This window comes from Lissotriton vulgaris, chromosome 4_1 (genome assembly GCF_964263255.1).
Source record: "Lissotriton vulgaris chromosome 4_1, aLisVul1.2, whole genome shotgun sequence".
Taxonomy (NCBI): Eukaryota; Metazoa; Chordata; class Amphibia; order Caudata; family Salamandridae; genus Lissotriton; species Lissotriton vulgaris.
This window is the reverse complement of record NC_141691.1, coordinates 1,024,488,250-1,024,509,563: the sequence shown is the minus strand read 5'-3', so window position 1 is coordinate 1,024,509,563 and position 21,314 is coordinate 1,024,488,250.

Genomic DNA, 21,314 nt, shown 5'->3' with positions numbered 1-21,314 from the left:
ATTCCACCAGTTCATCAGAAGCCAACTTGCGTGATACTATGATCTACATCAGCAATTGGATGAACTTGAACCAGCTCAAATTAAACCCAAACAAAACTGAGCTGATCCTGACAGGCGGTAACACTAGCCCCTGGAACTCCAAGTTTTTTGCCCACTTGGCTGGGATTTCCGCCTGTTCCTGCAGCAACGGCGAAGAGCTTGGGGATAACCATAAGTAAGGACTTATCTATGAATCCACAAGTCAACTCAGTGGTTTCTGCTTGCTTCTTTATGTTAAGGAAAATAAAGAAGATAAAAAGATTTCTCTCAAAGGAAGCATCTATCTTGGTGGTCCAGGCGTTAATCATTTTCAGACTTGATTACGCAAACTCACTTTACGCCGGTATCCCAGCCTACCAAGTGCAATGCCTGCAATTGATACAGAATCACGCAGCTAGGCTTATTTTTCTACTTTCCACCCGCCATCATGTCAAACCCCTGCTGCAACAACTCCACTGGCTTCCTGTGAGCAAACGCAGCGCATTCAAATTAGGCTGCATCGTACATAAGCATGGGCGAATTTTGCGAATCTGGCGTTCGCGAATTTGCGTATATTTGCGAACTCACAATCCGCAAAATCCGCGAATTCTCACGAATTTACGGATTTTTTTTGTGTTCGCAAGGGTTTCTGCTTGTTCACGAGGGTTTGGTACCAGTTCGCAATTGCGAACTTACTGGTCGGCTCGCAACGGTCGCGATTATGTTGTTTCTACGTCTGGTTCATCATCACAGGTTCCCAGCACCCTCTGTTTCACCACTGCCACCCTCTGTTTCACCCATGCCACCCTCTGGTACATCAATGCCACCCTCTGGTTCATCATCACTGTAGATTATGGGGGGGGGGGAAGCAAGCACACCTGCCCTGCTTCAAATGACATGAATTAATTTGGGGTTGGTTTATTAATGTGTCACTGTTTTAAAATTCCAGCCTTCCTTATCTGTAATTTACTTTCTGTTGCAGTGCAATTTTTTTTTCCAGGACCTTTGTGGCCTACTTGTAGCTATTCTATGAGCCTGCTGTGAGGGTCAGAGCAGGGTCATATAATTGTTGCAACTAGCAACTGAACTCTAGAGGGGCCCCAGTCAGGAAGCACTACAGGGAATGGTTACTAATGATGAGTTTGAACTTTTTCACCTGCTGAGTGCTTTCAGTTTTGAAAAACTCGTTTTTCTGCAATTTCGCGGGATTTGCGGGGCGCGAACTTGCGCGAGATCGAATTCGGAAGCCGCGAATTTGTGCGAATATGCGATTTGTTTTTTGCGGCGTGTTAGTTCGCAAGGTTTTGTTCGTTTTAGCGATCCGCTTATAGCGCAACGGCGCGAAGTTACCCTCGCGGTCGTTCACAGACGAGGCCATCTAGTTTGCGTGACGTATTTCTGTTTCCGGGCGCGATGTGTAATTCCGCAAAGTGTGCAGCTCGCTAGTACAATTTCGCGTGTGATCGCGAGGAAAATCTCGCGCGAACTTACCCACGCGGTCGTGAACGGGCGCGGCCATCTTGTTTCTCATTCATTGCTATGGTTCTGGGCATGCTTTTTGTATCCTCTCTGAATCTCTGCCATCCTTTGCTTGTTTGAAGTTTTTTTTCATCTATTTTACTTATTATCTATCCCTCTATTTTTCGAGCTCTATATTTTTGTGTTTTCTGCTACTTTTGGTTCATTTTAAACTACTTTTTTAAACTCTTTTCTTTTCTTCTCTTCCGTATTCTATTTTCTTTATTATTTAGCTTCCTTTCTGCCCAGACCATGGTAAAGGGAGCCGGGAAGCATCCCGAGAAAGGGAAGGGTCCCGCACCCCGTGGCCGGCTCCCGTACGGGCATTTGAGGGGGGAGCAGGTCGCACCCCGGGAGATCTTCAGCCCGGAGGAGGTGGCCGCACTAATTTTTTATGTTCAGTGCCGCCTCCCCAGGACCATCATGGCAGGCGGCAAGATCGCTAGCGGGTACGGGATCCAGGAGCGCCGGAAGCGGTGGGAGAAGGTGTGCCTGGCCATGTACCACCACTCTCGGGTCCGGCGCACCTACAACCAGGCCACCCACCGCTGGACGGATATCCTGGACCGGGAACGCGATCTGCTCGACCTGCTCGGCCTTGAGATCCCAGGGTTTGGTGAGTAGTAGTAGCTATTTCTTTACTACTCTGTTTTCTCCTGCTCTGTGTGTTATTATATTGCAAATTTTTGTTTTTTACCAAGAGCAATAATGCTGCTGATTACATTGTAGGTAAATTATATTTCAAATTCTTGTGTGCATTTCAGGTGCACTGCTCTCCTTCTCAGTAGTGTTGCTACTATGGTTATTTGTTTTCAATTTTGTGTTCATTTCATTGGCCTGTGAAATTATCTATGAGTGTAGTTTAAAGAACTGCGTAATGCTAGACACTAAGGGTCAGATTTTTAATTACCGGCGCATCCCTGCAAAGTAGCAGGGATGCGCCAGTAATTGTGCGCCACGCCACCACCACCCATGGTGCGCCGTATTTATAATGCGGCGCACCATGGGCCCAAAACGTCACCAAAGCGTTACGCATCTGTGCCGTAAAGGCGGCGCATTGCTGGAGTTGCGTCGCAACGATGGCGCAGCTCCATCAATGCTCTGGGGTGCCCTATCTCCCCAATCCTGCGTCAAGCCATACGTCTGCTTCAAGCAGGTGCAGGGTTTGAGTCACCCATCATTGTCCTCAAAGTGACTGATTGAAATCTTGTACATTTCCTTCAGCCACTTTTAGGATGCGTTCCTGCGCAGGAACGCCCTCCCTTGCGCCGGGACGTCCCCTGATGGCGCAGGGCTTTACAACGTGATGCATCTCCCATATGCCTCACGTTGTTAATATACGCCGCACCATGGCGCCTCTTTTGTTCTGCCGTTGCGTCACAAAAGTCGCGCAACAATGGAGCAAAAGAGCCGCAAGGGGCTTCTAAATCAGCCCCTACAGACTCAAGTCCAGTCCTTCCTTTGTACACATGGCGATAAGAAGAAATAGTGGTGGTGGATTGATAGTTTGAGTATTTTAATGACTGGTTAATGTAGTAGGAAACTTTAGTGTTGTCGCTGATCTGCAATCACGATGGACTTTGTCTGTCACTTCGCGTGCTGCGGACTGCTGCCTGCCAGTCCTAGGCAAACCTTTTTAGTACTTTGTTTAGTGAGTTACATAAGAACTTTCCAAGTCGACGGACCGCAAATCAAGCAATACTAATAACGTAGTAGACCACATGAGATCGGTCAATATATCCTGTGGAATAGTTGTCTATTTGCTATTTTGCCAAGATATTTTGTTATTGTTCTTTTGAAATGTTTGATTTGGTTGACAAATATCATCCATATTTTCTGGTCTTTCTTTCTTTCATGTTGTACATCAGTTCCCCCCAGGGGCAAGAGGACACAGGAGGAGGAGGGTGCTGTTCAACAGGATGCAGGCCAGGATCGGGCAGGCGAGGGCTCCTTTGCTGGCCCCGGTAAGTTTTAATTTTAATATAGAGTATCTATTTTTTCCTAGCGTTCCTCATTCGATTTTTTCTAAATCGTCTTTGATCTTCTTGTAGACTGGATCTAAATTCTTATCCTGCCTCGACTATGACTCCCTGTGGTATTACTAGATTATTCTTATTAGTCTGTCTGTGTAGCTAACTAAGATTGCACATTTGGCAATTCCATTGGACTCCCATTCTAGTCAGCAATAGCTCCATGCACTGAGTGGAGTCCTCTGGGATTGTCCCTGTCTTTTCAAGTCTTCTAAATGTTTATGCTTTGACAATTGCCAACAATAAAAAGGTGAATGACCACCAAGAAAGAATAAGATACTACTTTACTTTTGGTTTGGATAGGAGGACAATCCATTTTACTACTGTTGCAGGGACAAATCTGCACAAACAGAACTATGGACACTAAATAATGCATTGCTTAGCTTATCAATTATTATAGGCGCTGTTAGACTTTCCACATACCTCAGTGATAACAGACTTTGTAGTTGAACCCCCAATCTCCTTACTGACTAGATAGTGTGGCAGAGTCATTTAGCTCCCAAAGTCACCGATGATTGATCCCCAATGATGATTAGATTATCCAACGCAGGACAAGAGTACGGAGTCAGAGTCAAGAAGTGTCAGAGGCACGGACTCATGCTTGCAAAAATTCCAAAACCTTTAGCTCAGCCACTCTAGTCTGGAGGACCAAAAACCACAGAGTCTATTTAAGTTTAAAAGCTTTATTAAGAGTAAACACATTTATTAAAATCAAGTTTGTCATAGAACTAAATGTTTAACTGCAAATGTAAAAGTGCTTAGTGCTGACGATTAATTGGACACATTTCTTGTGGTCGAGCCGAGCTCTCACCTGGTTTGAACTTGATCTTGCTTGTGTTCTTAGAAGTCAAGCTTCTGTCTGTTAGGAGAAAAAGTGGTGCGTGTTAAAAATAAAAAGCAAGCATTCATCAGTTGTGCCAAAAAGTGCAGCAAGACAACAGCCTTCCCTGGAAAAAGGGACATATTTACTTTAGAGTAGACAGTCACAAATTATTACATTGTTTTCTGTTTTTTTCACATTTCTTTATTCCTCCTAGACCAAATAATATATAGTAGTGAGTGGTGTATTCTAACATTCTTAAATGTACTTTGTAGGTGGAACATCTGGTGGCGGGGCCAGCACGGAGGTGGTGGTGGTGGATGAGGGGAACACTTCTGGGGAGGATGCGGTGCAAGTGCCGGACGACACCAATGTGCCTGTGAGGGTTCACACGGTGGGGGTGGGCAGAGGTAAGCTATATATTCCTTACTTATTGAGATTGAAGACTGCAGAGTGTGCTTTCTGAACAGGTGTATTATAAATCAACCAGGTAGTAGCCTCCTCTAAATGTACTTTGACTTAGCTGTGAAGTTTTTGGCGAGAAGAATCCCAATCAGATCTGAGATGAACTTGATGGATGGGATGAACAAAAAGCGAAAGAAGGGTGTAAGTAAGTGTGGAAGGACGAGAAATTAAATATGACTGGCAAAGAAGAATGATATGTGTTTGCTTGGTCCCCGAGGGGGCTGGGAAGGAAAGAATATGGTATGGTGCATGGCTGTGTGAATGATGAAGCAAGGATGGCTGGCAGGAGAAAAGCCTGGGTGGGTGAAACAGAAACTGTATGTGTGCATATACTTTGAATGGATGGATGCCTGGATCATGGTACTATCTGACTCTTAGATAGCATATGTGTATCTAGAGAGGGTAGACGGTCACTGGATGAACTAAGTGTTACTTTGAAGAGCATGTAACACCGCACCCGCATGTCCGTTCCAGTGTAGGAAAGGCAAGGAAAAGAAGTTGTAATTTTGTCCAAATACTACCATGAATAGTAGCAGTAGTTTGTATTGCAACTGCAAGCACAGCATATATCCGGTTATTACGGTGGACACTCCCTACCTCTCTTAATAACTTTAGTTTAGTAGTAGTACGTCATTCATGTGTGGGTGTATCGCTGTTCACTCAATAATAAGCAAAGCACCTAAAGTCTTCCCATATGTAATCAAATACATCCCATGTGAAGTGATAGAAGATAATCAGATTATTTAGCTTCTTCATTTTCCTTTTCTAGTACTCATTTGCACTGTAGGGTGAAAGCTACATTAATTAAGCAGTAGCCCTTTTAACAGAGTATTCTCAGTGCCACCCGTAATAGAAAAGTAAGAGCTTCACCACCTGCATGTACTGGACCGGTACAGTAACGCAAGTCTGTCTCACTCATCATGGTGTGCGTCTGTTTTTCTCGGGTGCAAGTTCACTGCGCTGGCATTATGCCGGCTTGCACAAGATAACGTACCAATTTTTCTAAACAAGAGAGAAGAAGAAGAATAAGACTGGTGTACTGTCATAGCCGACTGTAATGGGAGTCCATAGTGCACGTAGAATTTGTTCCTTAAACTCCCACTAATGTTAGAGCAAGGATGAAGAAGTGGGAGGTTAGATAGATACTGTCCTCAATAGTTATGTACTGTGCTTTCAATTTGCTACTTGTACTGTGACACAAGTTTCTGCTCAATCATTTTGTGTTAATCTTAAGGAGCATTGGTTACAGACTATGTCTTTCTTTCTTCATATAGTTGCTCCTTCCAAATCAAACAGACCATCAAGGAAGGAGCTGGCTCGAATGGCCCGGCAACGGAGGCTGGATGCCACTGTCGCCGAATATCGGCGGCTGGTGGACCTGGAGGAGGAGGACACGCAGTCTACTGGTACAACATCCACTGGGACAGCTGCATCCTCCATGCCCCCACGGGCTGCCAGCCAGCGCAGTGCTCCAGCGGTACGGAGCCAGGCTACCAAAGCCAACCGCCACCGCCGAGCAGCAAAGTCAGCAGCTGCCCCCCACAGGAGTCGCAAGGCAAGCCAGCACCGCTTATGCCTCAGAGTGTCCTACCTGGAGCAGGAGGTCCTAACGTATAAGACCTTGGTGGAGGGCCTCCGTTTCGACCATGCCACCCTCCGCAAGGAGTATGATGCCCTGGCCACAAAAGTGAACAGCATCCTGCCGTAGTGTCCCTTGTCCCTTTTTAAGAGACTTTTGGGGGGTGGGAATTGGGAGTTGGGTTGTTTTTGGGACTTTTGAAGGACAATCGTTGGGGTTAGGGAGGGTCTTGCGAGAGATTATTTTGTTAGGGCTACGAAAATATACTTTTTGAAACTTTATCTGAGCATACCTGTTTTTTACTGCTTTTGAGTCTGGTGGGTGGGAGTTTAACAGAAATTTTGTGTTCCTGAAACTTAAGTGTGTGTAATTTTCTTCCTTTAAGTGTAAATGGCTAAATGTTTTCAACACTAAGTGCCTCTCACAGAGTAAGTGAATTCAAGAGTCCTAGGACTTTAGTAGTACTACTGTCAATCTCTCGTCTCTCCTAATACTCCATTATACTACCTCCCACCAAACGCTTATCTTACCTGTAATTTGTGTTCAAAAGTAGGGCTAGGCCCAGGGCTGGCTCCACGGGAAATGGCGATTAAGGTTGGCAATCCGGGGCGGATGAAATGTCCTCATTGCGGTGGTACTAGTGGTGTGACACAGTGGCAGTTGCATGCCTATGGAAAAAAAGAAAATGAAACCTGGTCTGTCCTTACTGTAGCATTACAACGGTACGATAGAGAATATAGCAGGTGACAGTACACTAGAACAGTGCCACAATGTAGCCTAACAAATGGTAAAGTATTGAAAGTATAACTAGTACTTGCGTTGAATTTCTTTGACATTGGCTACTACAAGAAATAGTACTGAAGCTGAGTAAGTCTAGAATATATCCTTGGATTCCTTCACCAGACTGTTGCTATGACCTTATCCTCCCCAGCAAGTGTGTGGAATTATTGATGTCATTTAGTCACACATCAATCAAAACCACACAGCCCGGGGTAAGAGGGTTAGGGTTTGGAAAATGGATGGGAATGGGGGTTTCTTTTTGGGTATGTTTTGTTGAGAGAAGAAAAAAAAAGCACAGCATGGACAAACAATAATGGAAGATAAAGAAATCTTTGGGTACCAAGCTAACCATAAATCTTTTAAGTGACACAAGGGAAGTGCATGCACTACTGCATGCATTGTTACTGAAAAGTAAGTAGTACTTTCGACAACCGTGAATGACAGAATGCGACAGTACAGGGCTGCAGCGTTTTCACTTGCCTATCCCTGCACTCAGAGAAACACTTCTTACATTAAATTAGATTTAAAAAATAGCCAAAGTAAAACCTATAGAATGGCTGTAGGGATCAATTTAGAAGCAGAGAGAGATCCAAGAAATGCAGTCACACTCATAGAAGAAAACAATGTATACTGTATCTGTATGTTGTTGTAGTTGTCCTGTTGAATTTGGTAAGTAAGTTGCACGCATCAAACAATTCCTCTTATTAGCGGCACTCCTCCATTCCAGCTGACGCTTCGTCCATCACTGTTGGTGACCAGAAGACACCCTGTCCACTGCCTGCCTGGCGGATGCTGAATTGCGGCTCGCTAATGTGAAGCCTGACTGCATCCTTTTTTTCCCATTGCACAGACTGAAACCCGGCCTGTAATTATTGACGGAAAAACAAGAAGTGATATTAGAACACCACTGATAAATAAATATAAGGTATGTACACTGTGTAGTGCAAAAAGTCACACTTTGAGTTTCCTAATAGACAGTACAATATTTTTGAAAGTGCCTACTCTGTCTGAGTCTCCTTTTGAAGGATAAATAAGTATGGGCAAATTAATTTAGCGGATCTTTCCCCTCAAGCTAGGTGTACTGTAAACTGTGTTTTAGAACAAAATTAGACCTTCCCAGCAGTGCTCCCACCCAGACCCTTACTAAAGCCAGTCGCAAAAATGTGGAAGACCCCAATCAGATCTCAAAAAACGAGGCCTAGTAGAAAACTGGTGACAAAACATACTTTGAAAGTAAAAGTAGGCCCAAATACCCCCTTACCCACCGTGGATTGTATTCAAACCAATTGCAAGCAAGCAAAAGTATCCATACCCAGCATCGCTCCAAGACTCGCAAACCCCCCCCCAAACAATGCAATACAAATACTGCTAACCCTAACGAGCCCTAAGTTAAGAATAGTGGCAAAGGCTTTCTTTAACTATGCCAAATCCCCCCTTTCCCACCATGGATTTTCTTCAAATCACTTGCAACCAAAATTACCCATTCCCACGAGTGCTCTAAGACCCCAGAACTCAGTTGCAAAAATCTAGAACACCCCGAAACACATGCAATCCTGCTGCTAGGGCTAACCCTAACGAACCCTAAGTTACAAAAAGTGCCAAAAGGCTTTTCCTTATGGATTTTGTCCAAACCACTTCTATCCGGTATTAGACCTTCCCAGCAATGCCCCAAGACCCGCCAACCCACCGGCAAAAAAGCACAACACCCCCAAACAGCCAAAAAGGAAAATCTCATACTTACAATATTTATCGGCCTTCGGTCCAAACGCGCTGTGCAGCTAGGTCATAACTCCCAGTTTTCACCACGAATTTCCTGAAAAGCAAATGCAATCAAGATTAGACTGTCCCAGCAGTGTTCCCAGACCCCAAAACTCACCCACAAACACCCGGAACCTCCCCAAAGAGCAGCTCAAAGGCAAGCAAGTCACCAAAAACGCAAAAAAAATTTCGCCTTCGATTTGGTCCAAACCACTTTTATCCGGTATTAGAGCTTCCCAGCAATGGCCCCAGAGCCGTCAACCCAGGCGAAAAGTAGTAGAAGACCCCCAAACAGCCATAAAGCAAAAGTACAAAAATGAGGACCTAGTCATTTTCTTGGCAATTTCCAAAATCACTCTGAGCGCGCTCTGCAGCTAGGCCCTAACTCCCCTCTGCCACCATGGATTTGCTTCAAACCTCTTGCAATCTAAAGTATCCATAGCCAGCAGTGCTCCCAGACCCCGAAACCCACCCACAAACACCAGGAAGCCCCCCAAACAGGCCCCTGAAACGCTACATTGAGCAAAATGTCAGAAATAGCAAAAATAAATTCTGCATGGATTTTGTCCAAACCACTTCTATCCGGTATTAGACCTTCCCAGCAAAGCCCCAAGACCCGCCAACCCACCCGCAAAAAAGCACAACACCCCCAAACAGCCAAAAAGGAAAATCTCATACTTACAATATTTATCGGCCTTCGATCCAAACGCGCTGTGCAGCTAGGTCATAACTCCCGTTTTCCACCACGGATTTCCTTAAAAGCAAATGCAATCAAAATTAGACTGCCCCAGCAGTGCTCCCAGACCCCAAAACGCACCCACAAACACCCTGAACCTCCCCAAAGAGCACCTCAAAGGCAAGCAAGTCAGCAAAAACGCAAAAAAATGTTCGCCTCAATTTAGTCCAAACCACTTTTATCCGGTATTAGAGCTTCCCAGCAATGGCCCCAGAGCCGTCAACCCAGGCGAAAAGTAGTAGAAGACCCCCAAACAGCCATAAAGCAAAAGTACAAAAATGAGGACTAGTCATTTTCTTGGCAATTTCCAAAATCACTCCGCGTGCGCTCTGCAGCTAGGCCCTAACTCCCCTCTGCCACCATGGATTTGCTTCAAACCTCTTGCAATCTAAAGTATCCGTAGCCAGCAGTGCTCCCAGACCCCGAAACCCACCCACAAACACCAGGAAGCCCCCCAAACAGGCCCCCGAAAACGCTACATTGAGCAAAATGTCAGAAATAGCAAAAAAAATTCTGCATGGATTTTGTCCAAACCGCTTCTATCCGGTATTAGACCTTCCCAGCAATGCCCCAAGACCCGCCAACCCACCCGCAAAAAAGCACAACACCCCCAAACAGCCAAAAAGGAAAATCTCATACTTACAATATTTATCGACCTTCGGTCCAAACGCGCTGTGCAGCTAGGTCATACCTCCCGTTTTCCACTACGGATTTCCTGAAAAGCAAATGCAATCAAAATTAGACTGTCGCAGCAGTGCTCCCAGACCCCAAAACTCACCCACAAACACCCGGAACCCCCCCAAAGAGAACCCCAAAGGCAAGCAAGTCAGCAAAAACGCAAAAAAAATTTGCATCCGATTTGGTCTAAACCACTTTTATCTGGTATTAGAGCTTCCCAGCAATGGCCCCAGAGCCGTCAACTCACCCGCAAAGAAGTAGAACACCCCCACAAGTGCAGAGTCTTTCTTCATTGGGCGTAATCCAGCCCTCTGCTTTGAGGGAAATAGGAGTCTGGAGGAAGAGGATAGAGGAGCATGTTCTTGTGAACTTGTGAACCTGAGGAATGCAGACTGCGGCACCTTCAAATCAATAAGCAAACAAGTGAAGACAGTTCTGCTGATGGGCTTGTTTTTGTGATTAGGTGATTAAAGTTTGAATTATATTAACTGTGCAAAACAAAGAAAGACAGACACACAGGAATAAAAGTGAATAAGGACGAAAAAGAAAGTTATTGATTCATTGTCTCATTTTCAGGGCTCGGTGTCAGGGAATAAGAATAAGGGTTCGTCATCATACTCTGCGAATTCAGGCAGGATGAGGTCAGTCTCACCTAACAGAGAACAAATTTCCTCATCTACGTTGCTGTCCTCCTCGTCTTCATCCGGCATGCTTTCTCGTACTTTGTAATTTGGTAGTATGAGGTGCTGATTCATCTTGATTATTGTTAACCTCTCCACATATTTGGGTGAGAGGCGGATCCGTTTGGAAGTTACAATGCCACCAGCAGCACTGAAAACACGTTCAGAAGACACGCTTGCGAGTGGGCAAGACAAGTAGTTTATAGCCAGGTTGGAGATCTGTGCCCACAATTCTTTTTTCCCATGCCAATACGCCAATGGGTCAGCATTAACATAGACCTCTGTTGAGTCATTCAGATAGTCCTGCACCATCGACTCAAGGTCCTCCAAGGTTCCTCCACTTTGCTTACTTTTTGCTGTGACCTTTTGAGAACCAAACCCAAGCCGAGTTAGCCAATCCTCTTCTACATCCAATGTTACTGTTGTGTCTGGTGCAGATGATCCGGTTGCCGGTGTCTTTAACGGCTGAGAGGTCACTTGTGCCACAGCCACAGGTGCAGAAGTGGATTCTTTTGACTGGGGATGGCATGCTGATGCTGATGTACTGCCTTTTCCTTCAATTTGCTGCCGTTCTCTTTCAAACCTATTGGCTGACAAGGCTAGCCAACGTTTGTACTTTGTAACATCTTCATCATCAAAAGGAAAGAATGCGCCGCCTGCCAGCGCCTTTTTGTAGCGTGGATCCAGAATAGTAGCACAAATGTAATGCTGTTCTGAGTGGATCATTTTAAGACGTTCATCACCACGTAGGAGCTCTAATAATTTCTCCGCCAAAACAAAAGCGTCTTGCTTTTTTTCATCTTTTTGAAACATAGAAGACACCGCCTTCAGTTGGTGCTCCAGCATGCGCAACAATGAGATAGCTTTTCCCAAATTACAGTCCTCCTTGCTGACTGCACGCTTGAAGACCTCAAAAGGGCAAAGCATGTCTGTCAGGCTTTTAACTAGGTTCAATTGCACAGCATCTAGCCTTAGGTCCTTCTGAGCTGTACCCAGTGTTAAGAAATAGTGATCGAGCACCGCATACTGCTCATACAGACGCTCAAGCATGTAGAAGTTTGAGTTCCAACGTGTTAGCACCTCCTGGATGAGTGCTTTCACTGGCATTCGACGTTCATGTAGCAGGCTCCTCAGATGCTTCCGGGCCTTAAAAGAATGGCTGAAATGGTTGCACATTCTTCGGCAGGTGGCCACTAACTCGCACGCTGGACTGTCTTCATCACTCAAGAATTTTTTAACAACCAGGTTTATACAGTGCGCCAAACACGGCACTCTGAAATACTGACCCAGCTCCATGGCCTTAACTACATTGGCGCCATTATCCGTGGAAACATAACCAATCTGGCGTTTTTTGGGGGACCGCCAGTGAAAGACCTTTGTGTTAAACTCATTCAAAATGTTTTCTGCTGTGTGACGTTTCTCCAAGCCAAACATGGCTAGTGTTGCATGTTTCCGAGCAGCTTTAAAAACTTGGTCCGGGTCAATACCTGCGTTTAGCTTTGCTTTAACCCCTGAAAAAGAGACCCAGTGTGCAGTGATGCACATGTAATCAGCGCCTGCGCCACTGGTCCACATGTCTGTTGTCAGATGTATAGTGTGAACAGCACTCTTCTGCAAAGCTGCCCCAATCACCTCCAGCACATCTTCATGTAGTGCTTGAACCGCAACTCTGGCAAAATAGAACCGGCTAGGAACCTTCCATTTAGGGCAGAGCGCTGCCACTAATTCTAGAAAACCAACCCCTTCTACAAAAGAAAAAGGGAGAAGGTCCAGAGCTAGCATTTTAGCCAGCTTAGTCTTATACAGACGCGTCAGTGGGTGGTTGCGTTCATATGGCGCGTCTGAAAACAACATGGTTCTAATGTTGCCCTGGACCAAGCATTTACAGGATGATGAGGATGATGACTTCTTTGACCCAGTTACGCTCGCTGATGAACTTTTTCGCATTGGTGTCTCACTCTCTCCCACACTCTTAGTGTGGCTCACATGGGGTGTGCTGCTGACAGGGGTACTGGGTGTAAGTGAAGTGTTTGACACGTGTTCTTCCTCCTCGTCATCATCAGATGAAACATCAACGTTTTCTTGACTTGCAATTTGGGCTTCCTTGATCTCCTTTAGGTGCGCAAACCATTGGACAGCGTGCTGTCTCCTAAGATGACCTCTCTGGCCTCCGGTACCATAGTTGGTACCAAACTTACCACGACTAACTGCATGCTTACAAATGCTACAAATGGCGAAGTTTTCCTTTTTTGGGCAAACACTAAAGAAGTCCCAAACTGGGGACTTGAAATGTCTGTGGGGGCCGGAGGAGGCGGCGATACTGGTGGTGGTGGTCATGCTGCTAATGCCAGATGAAGTGGAGGATGTGGATTGCCGAACTTTAGTACGTTGTGCACTTTCACCACCACTAATTGAGGTCGAGGTGGATGGAGGTCCCTTCTGGTGAGGAAGAAATATGGAAGTGGTACTTGTTGGTGTACTAGTTAACTCCAATGATTGTGGTGTTTCCATTGCCTCCTCGTCAACAACATCATCATCACGTTCAGCAGCTTCTCGGGCTAGGGTCAAAATGTCTGTTTGCTGCATGCCCGCTGGGGCTGCAGTGACCTTTATGATGACTGGGTCGTCATCGTGAGAGTCTTTATCAGCAGCAGTATCCGCCACTTCTTGTTGAGCCTCATCACACTCAATAACTCTGAGACTTTGGACGAGCTTCCTTTTACGCTTACCTACCTTTGTCAGATCATGGTGTGCCTCACTCTCAGACGGCAGTAGTGCTGGTTCCCAATTTTGATCCGTATCATCAGAAGGAGGTGTGCTTGAAGAAGATGTAGACACCACCCTTGATCTCTTCCTTGCTAGGGGTGTGGAAGACAATGAATGATCATCAGGAGGAGTGGCTTCCTCAAATGATACCTCGCCTTGATTGTCGATTTCCTGATGTGCCCCTACTTCGGTAGGAACAACTATTGTGGGCACTTGTGACCCTCCATGCACCTCTGCTTGCGCATCTCCTTGCGCTGCCTCTCCTTCCACTTGCACTTGGGCTTGTACTTTCACATGTGGTTGTTGTTGCGGCTGTGGTTGTTCAACACTCATCAGATGAGTTACAACAACCTGTGTTGATTGAGGGACATTGCTGCTACTTTCTTGCGATGAGCCGACATCACTGGTCGATGGTGATTTAACAACTAGACTAAGTGCCTCTGTAGCACTCAAGGGCTTGGACTTAAGTTGGCGTGGTGGTAGTGGTGGCACTGAGCCCAATGGAGCGGGGGTGCTGCTCCCAGCTTGGTCCCCAGCAGATCCTGCTGCTGCTGCAGGCGTATTTTTTTTTTACTCCCAATAAATGTGGCGGGCGGCACACCAGTCTCCTTGGTAACTTGCTTCTTCTGCTCCTTACTGGCAGCTTTCTTGCTAGAGGAGCTACGGGGAACTTTTTTTGGGGCCATCTTCTTCAGAGGTCAGAACAGCAGGCCACAGTTGCACGAGTTGCAGAGTTGTCTGTGGCCAGACGTGACGTTATGCTGCGCACACACACCGCTGCAGGACTTCTTCCTGGCACTGGTGGTTCTCTTGAGTCTTGTGCACCTAAAAGCAATGGAAGACAGAGGAACATCAGTTCAGTTATACACCCCAAAAAATCGAAAAACACAGAAAAATCAGCACAATCCCATGCCATCCATGATGTTTAAATTCAAGACACCCCACAGAAAGACTAGGCCCATGCACCACTCACTACCCCTGGTGAAAAAACGAAAATCACAGAAAAATCAGCACAATCCCAAGCCCTCCATGATGTTTAAATTCAAGACACCCCAGAGAAAGACTAGGCCCATGCACCACTCACTACCCCTGGTGAAAAGGCCACAACAACAGCCCAAAAAAACGAAAATCACAGAAAAATCAGCAAAATCCCAAGCCCTCCATGATGTTTAAATTCAAGACACCCCACAGAGAGACTAGGCCCATGCACCACTCACTACCCCTCGGCATAAAGGTTGAAAGCTAGGCAAAATGGTTGCAGACCTAAGAACACTGCCTGCATTCAAAATGCCCCCCTGTCTCCCAGCACATGGCCTGCCTGTAGCAGGACTCAAAATGGCCCCCACCCACATGGCCTGTCCCCAAGAACACCCCCAAAAAATCGAAAAACACAGAAAAATCAGCACAATCCCATGCCATCCATGGCCTCCATGATGTTTAAATTCAAGACACCCCACAAAAGACTAGGCCCATGCACCACTCACTACCCCTGGTGAAAAGGCCACAACAGCCCAAAAAATCGAAAACCACAGGAAAATCAGCACAATCCCATGCCATCCAGGCCCTCCATGATGTTAAAATTCAAGACACCCCACAGAAAGACTAGGCCCATGCACCACTCACTACCCCTGGTGAAAAGGCCACAACAACAGCCCAAAAAAACGAAAATCACAGAAAAATCAGCAAAATCCCAAGCCCTCCATGATGTTTAAATTCAAGACACCCCACAGAGAGACTAGGCCCATGCACCACTCACTACCCCTCGGCATAAAGGTTGAAAGCTAGGCAAAATGGTTGCAGACCTAAGAACACTGCCTGCATTCAAAATGCCCCCCTGTCTCCCAGCACATGGCCTGCCTGTAGCAGGACTCAAAATGGCCCCCACCCACATGGCCTGTCCCCAAGAACACCCCCAAAAAATCGAAAAACACAGAAAAATCAGCACAATCCCATGCCATCCATGGCCTCCATGATGTTTAAATTCAAGACACCCCACAAAAGACTAGGCCCATGCACCACTCACTACCCCTGGTGAAAAGGCCACAACAGCCCAAAAAATCGAAAACCACAGGAAAATCAGCACAATCCCATGCCATCCAGGCCCTCCATGATGTTAAAATTCAAGACACCCCACAGAAAGACTAGGCCCATGCACCCCACCCACATGGCCTTTCCCAATGAACACCCCAAAAAATCGAAAAACACAGAAAAATCAGCACAATCCCATGCCATCCATGCCCTCCATGATGTTTAAATTCAATACACCCCACAGAAAGACTAGGCCCATGCACCACTCACTACCCCTGGTGAAAAGGCCACAACAACAGCCCAGAAAATCGAAAAACAAAGAAAAATCAGCACAGTCCCATGTCATCCAGGCCCTCCATGATGTTTAAATTCAAGACACCCCACAGAAAGACTAGGCCCATGCACCACTCACTACCCCTGGTGAAAAGGCCACAACAACAGCCCAAAAAAACGAAAATCACAGAAAAATCAGCAAAATCCCAAGCCCTCCATGATGTTTAAATTCAAGACACCCCACAGAGAGACTAGGCCCATGCACCACTCACTACCCCTCGGCATAAAGGTTGAAAGCTAGGCAAAATGGTTGCAGACCTAAGAACACTGCCTGCATTCAAAATGCCCCCCTGTCTCCCAGCACATGGCCTGCCTGTAGCAGGACTCAAAATGGCCCCCACCCACATGGCCTGTCCCCAAGAGCACCCCCAAAAAATTGAAAAACACAGAAAAATCAGCACAATCCCATGCCATCCATGGCCTCCATGATGTTTAAATTCAAGACACCCCACAAAAGACTAGGCCCATGCACCACTCACTACCCCTGGTGAAAAGGCCACAACAGCCCAAAAAATCGAAAACCACAGGAAAATCAGCACAATCCCATGCCATCCAGGCCCTCCATGATGTTAAAATTCAAGACACCCCACAGAAAGACTAGGCCCATGCACCACTCACTACCCCTGGTGAAAAGGCCACAACAACAGCCCAAAAAAACGAAAATCACAGAAAAATCAGCACAATCCCAAGCCCTCCATGATGTTTGAATTCAAGACACCCCACAGAAAGACTAGGCCCATGCACTACTCACTACCCCTGGGCATAAAGGTTGAAAGCTAGGCAAAATGGTTGCAGACCTAAGAACACTGCCTGCATTCAAAATGCCCCCCTGCCTCCCAGCACATGGCCAGGGCCTGCCTGTAGCAGCACTCAAAATGGCCCCCACCCACATGGCCTGTCCCCATCAACACCCCAAAAAATCGAAAAGCACTGAAAAATCAGCACAATCCCATGCCATCCATGATGTTTAAATTCAAGACACCCCACAGAAAGACTAGGTCCATGCACCACTCACTACCCCTGGGCATAATGGTCGAAACCTAGGCAAAATGGTTGCAGACCTAAGAACACTGCCTGCATTCAAAATGGCCCCCTGCCTCCCAGCACATGGCCTGCCTGTAGCAGGACTCAAAATGGCCCCCACCCACATGGCCTGTCCCCATGAACACCCCAAAAAAAACACAGAAAAATCAGCACAATCCCATGCCATCCATGCCCGCCATGATGTTTAAATTCAAGACACCCCACAGAAAGACTAGGCCCATGCACCACTCACTACCCCTGGTGAAAAGGCCTCAACAACAGCCCAAAAAATCGAAAAACACAGAAAAATCAGCACAATACCATGCCATCCAGGCCCTCCATGATGTTTAAATTCAAGACACCCCACAGAAAGACTAGGCCCATGCACCACTTACTACCCCTGGTGAAAAGGCCACAACAACAGCCCAAAAAAACGAAAATCACAGAAAAATCAGCACAATCCAAAGCCATCCAGGCCCTCCATGATGTTTTTATTAAAGAGACCCCACAGAAAGACTCAGTCCACCCACCACTGAGTACCCCTGGGCAAAAGGCCCCAACAACAGCCCAAAAATCGAAAATTCCAAAATTGTAGTTGCAGCAACAGTAATGCCCCAAACAAACTTACTTGTGAAATTTCTAATCCAAAAGTGATCCAAAGAAAGTCAAAAAGGCCTCAAATTCAAATATCCAGCAGCATCCACAAAAAGTAATCCTTCCAGGTGAAGAATCCGAATGAAAGTGACCAGCACATGAAGAAAGCACTGGGAGGAGCCTGTTGGACAGGAACAGGAAGTTGGAGACTGTGGGGCACTTCCTTCCTCCCCCCCCCAAAAAAATGGACTCCTTGCAAAAAAAAGTGCAGGCAAATGTCAACCTGAGTTGTTATTCTGATAAAAATCATCATTTTCAGAAGGTTTATGCTGCTTGCTGGTTGATTTCTTGTGCAGAATTTCAAATTTTGTAATTTCGCGAGTGCAATATTGCTGCTGCTCGCCGCATCTACGTGTTCGCAATTGCGAACTCTCGCGATACGTGCTGTGCAAGGTGGCAAGCCGCGATTACGTAATCGCAGTCACCAAACTCCCGCGGGATCCCGCAGCAAGATCCAAAATGGCGCAGCACTCGCAAAATATCGAGAAAAACAACTCGGCAAACGCTGAATGACGGTAAGTGAACGCCGCACGCAGCAAAATTGTATCACCAAGAAAAAAAAATCCGCTGCGTGCGAATTTGCGGATTTTACGGGAAATTTGTGAATCTCGCGGATTGCGAATTTACCGAAAATCCGCAAGCGGAACGGATTTTCCGCCCATGCTTAATCGTACACATCGCTTTGCAGGACACTGGTCCGGAGATCATATCTAATAAGATCAGGAAATATAATCCCTCCCGCATTCTTCGGTAATCCGGCCAACATCTTTTGAGCATCCCCATTCAAAAGAAACAAATATGGCGGGCTGCGATTCTAAACTTTGGCTCCCCAATTTCTAACTCTCTACCTCTTTTTATACGACTCATCGATAATCATTTTCAATTCAGGAAACAGCTTAAAACTTGGCTATTCTTGTCTGCCTATTCCAACTAACTCACCCTTTCCTGTAGCGTTCTGCTCCCAAAGCGCCAAGAAACCTACCCGGTGTACTTTGCGCTACATAAACAATTTTAACATAACATAACATTACCCATAAGTGAAGGGTAACTCGCTGGTTTCAATAATGGAGCATTCAATGCTGCTGCTGAAAATCAAAAGAGCCGGGGTTAGGGAAGTGGCCTAATGCAAAAGGGAAGTAGATTCCAGGGAAGTACCTCAGGTCTTACCTGAGGTACTTATCTAGTCAGTGAGAATACCGGTGTGAGAAGTTGGCCTTATATATGATGTCTCCAATTCTGGGGGCACCTTGTATCAGTCCAAACAATCCCTTATGGTGTCTGGTTGTAAGTCAACCTTATAGACAAGCTATCCTAAGGGTAGCATGGACTAAGCAGCCTTAAAGGCTTAACTCAAGAGGTCGTGTTAAGCAAGCTGTTTTACCAATCACAATCCTGTAATATCAAATGAAAGGACACCACAAAAGTTATATATTATAAAAATATATGTATTTATTACTAGAATAATCCTCTATACTCTTTATGAGTCTAGAAGCACAAGCGTTTAAACAAAAGCACAGTTAAACATACAAAATTTGCACAATTATGGATGAGGCCCAGGGGCCACTCAAACCATATACTAAAATAGTGGTATAAGTATCACTAATCGAACAGTGGTCAGGCCTAGGGCCTGGGGAATCGCTGAGACCAATCGGGACTAGCAATGCTGAAGTCGGGAAAAGGCAGCGGGACTCGGGTGCAGCGCTTAAAGCACACACATGCACCAATGCAAAGTCAATGGTGCGTAAAAGTTATCGAGTTACTGTTTTAAGAGTCTTCCGACTGACCTAGAAGGACAAAACTTTAGACTTAGACACTAGAGGTGTATACCAGTACAGGAGCACCGGCGTTCATGAGTTACCTCACCCACAGGAAGAGGGTGGACGGGTGCAAAGTAGTGTCGGCTTTCGTCGTGTAGATCTATGGAGCCTGGAGATGAAGATGCTGCAGGCGGCCAGAAGAGAAGTGTCCGGTGCGATCCAAGGGTGGATCGAAGATGTAGATGACCTGAAAGCAGAGGGGAGAGAGTCTGGGTCACTCAGCAGTGACCAGGGTGGAACCAGGAAGGAACCAGGCAATGTCGGGCGCAATCAGGTCGATGTCATGAAGCTTGTCTCCGCTGCCACGTGGACTCTGGGGCAACGAGGATGTCCAGGAGTGGATCACTAGCTGTCCCACAAAGGTTCTCGCTGGCGGAGGTGTCGGCTTCCGGATCGGAGCAAACAACCCTTGGCAAGTGCAACCCACACAGGATTTAAAGATCGCTTCCTACTCAGACCAGGAGGGTCAGAGCAATGGCTCCTTTTTAGGGGAGGGAGGACAAGTCTTGAGCAACCAGACTCACAAGTTAGATTTAAAGGTTCGTCGGTTCTGGGGCCGCAGCCAACGGGCAAGCGACCGGACCAAAGCGTTGAGTCAAAAGATGCAGAAGGGCCCCACGCAGCACTCGTCAAGTGCAGAGGGGTGAGCTTTGGTGCAAAAGTGGCTCAGGGCTGGGGCTTCTCAAACTCCAATGCACAGCTTCGAGGGTGCATCGGAAGCTGCACGGTCAGCGTCTCGTGGTCTTTTCAAGATGGCCGGCCCCATGCTTCAGGTCGCCTCCACGGGTCTCAGCTCTACAGGGACTGTGGATCGGGATGCAAGAAGGCAGGCACGCTGGGTCTTGTCGATCTCTGTCGCTCGAGTTCCGGCGGGAACTGCAACAAAGCAAACATCGAGGTGCTGGATGGTGCTTGTTTGCACAGGGTGGTCACTCCTTGACCACAAGGGAGATTCTTCAGTCTTCTACGTTGAGTAGGATGTCAAAGGGTCCAGAGTTTTGTTTCATAAGTTTCAGTCAGGATAATCTGATGTGCGTTGGCACTGCTCCCACCTATATACCAATCTAGTGGGCTGGATTACCTGCTAGGTCCCTCCTATGAGTGGGACCCAGGAAGGGGGTGTTTACACCCCTTTCCCTTTGTCCAGGGTCGCACTGGGGCTGGTGTGCCCCAGAACCGGTTTGACCGGATTATGCAAGGGGAAGCCTGGTGCGCCCCAGGCACTGTCTAGTTTCTTTCAGCCCTCCCTGCCCCAATACACTATCTCCTGTTTGGGGAGGTGTAGCACCTCGCTGCGACAGGAAACCCTTTGTCCAGGCCTCCTCTGCCAAGTTTCAGTCAGCAGCAGGAGATAAGACTTGTGTCGGTGGCAGCAGCATCCATTTATGCTGAGGCTCTGGTTAGGATTAACCGGGTATTAGTAAAGTAACATGTCTTCTCCCTCTAGAAGGGCGGAATGCTATCCCCATCACCAGGACTGGCGAGGGGATAGTATTCCAAATCGTATGACACCTTACACGACATGTTTTGATAAAGCCAAACCAAAGTTAGCACATAACCGCAATAGATTATAAAGCACTTAAGAGTATATGGTATGACAATATCCCGGAACAGCTAAGGGAGTTGATCCT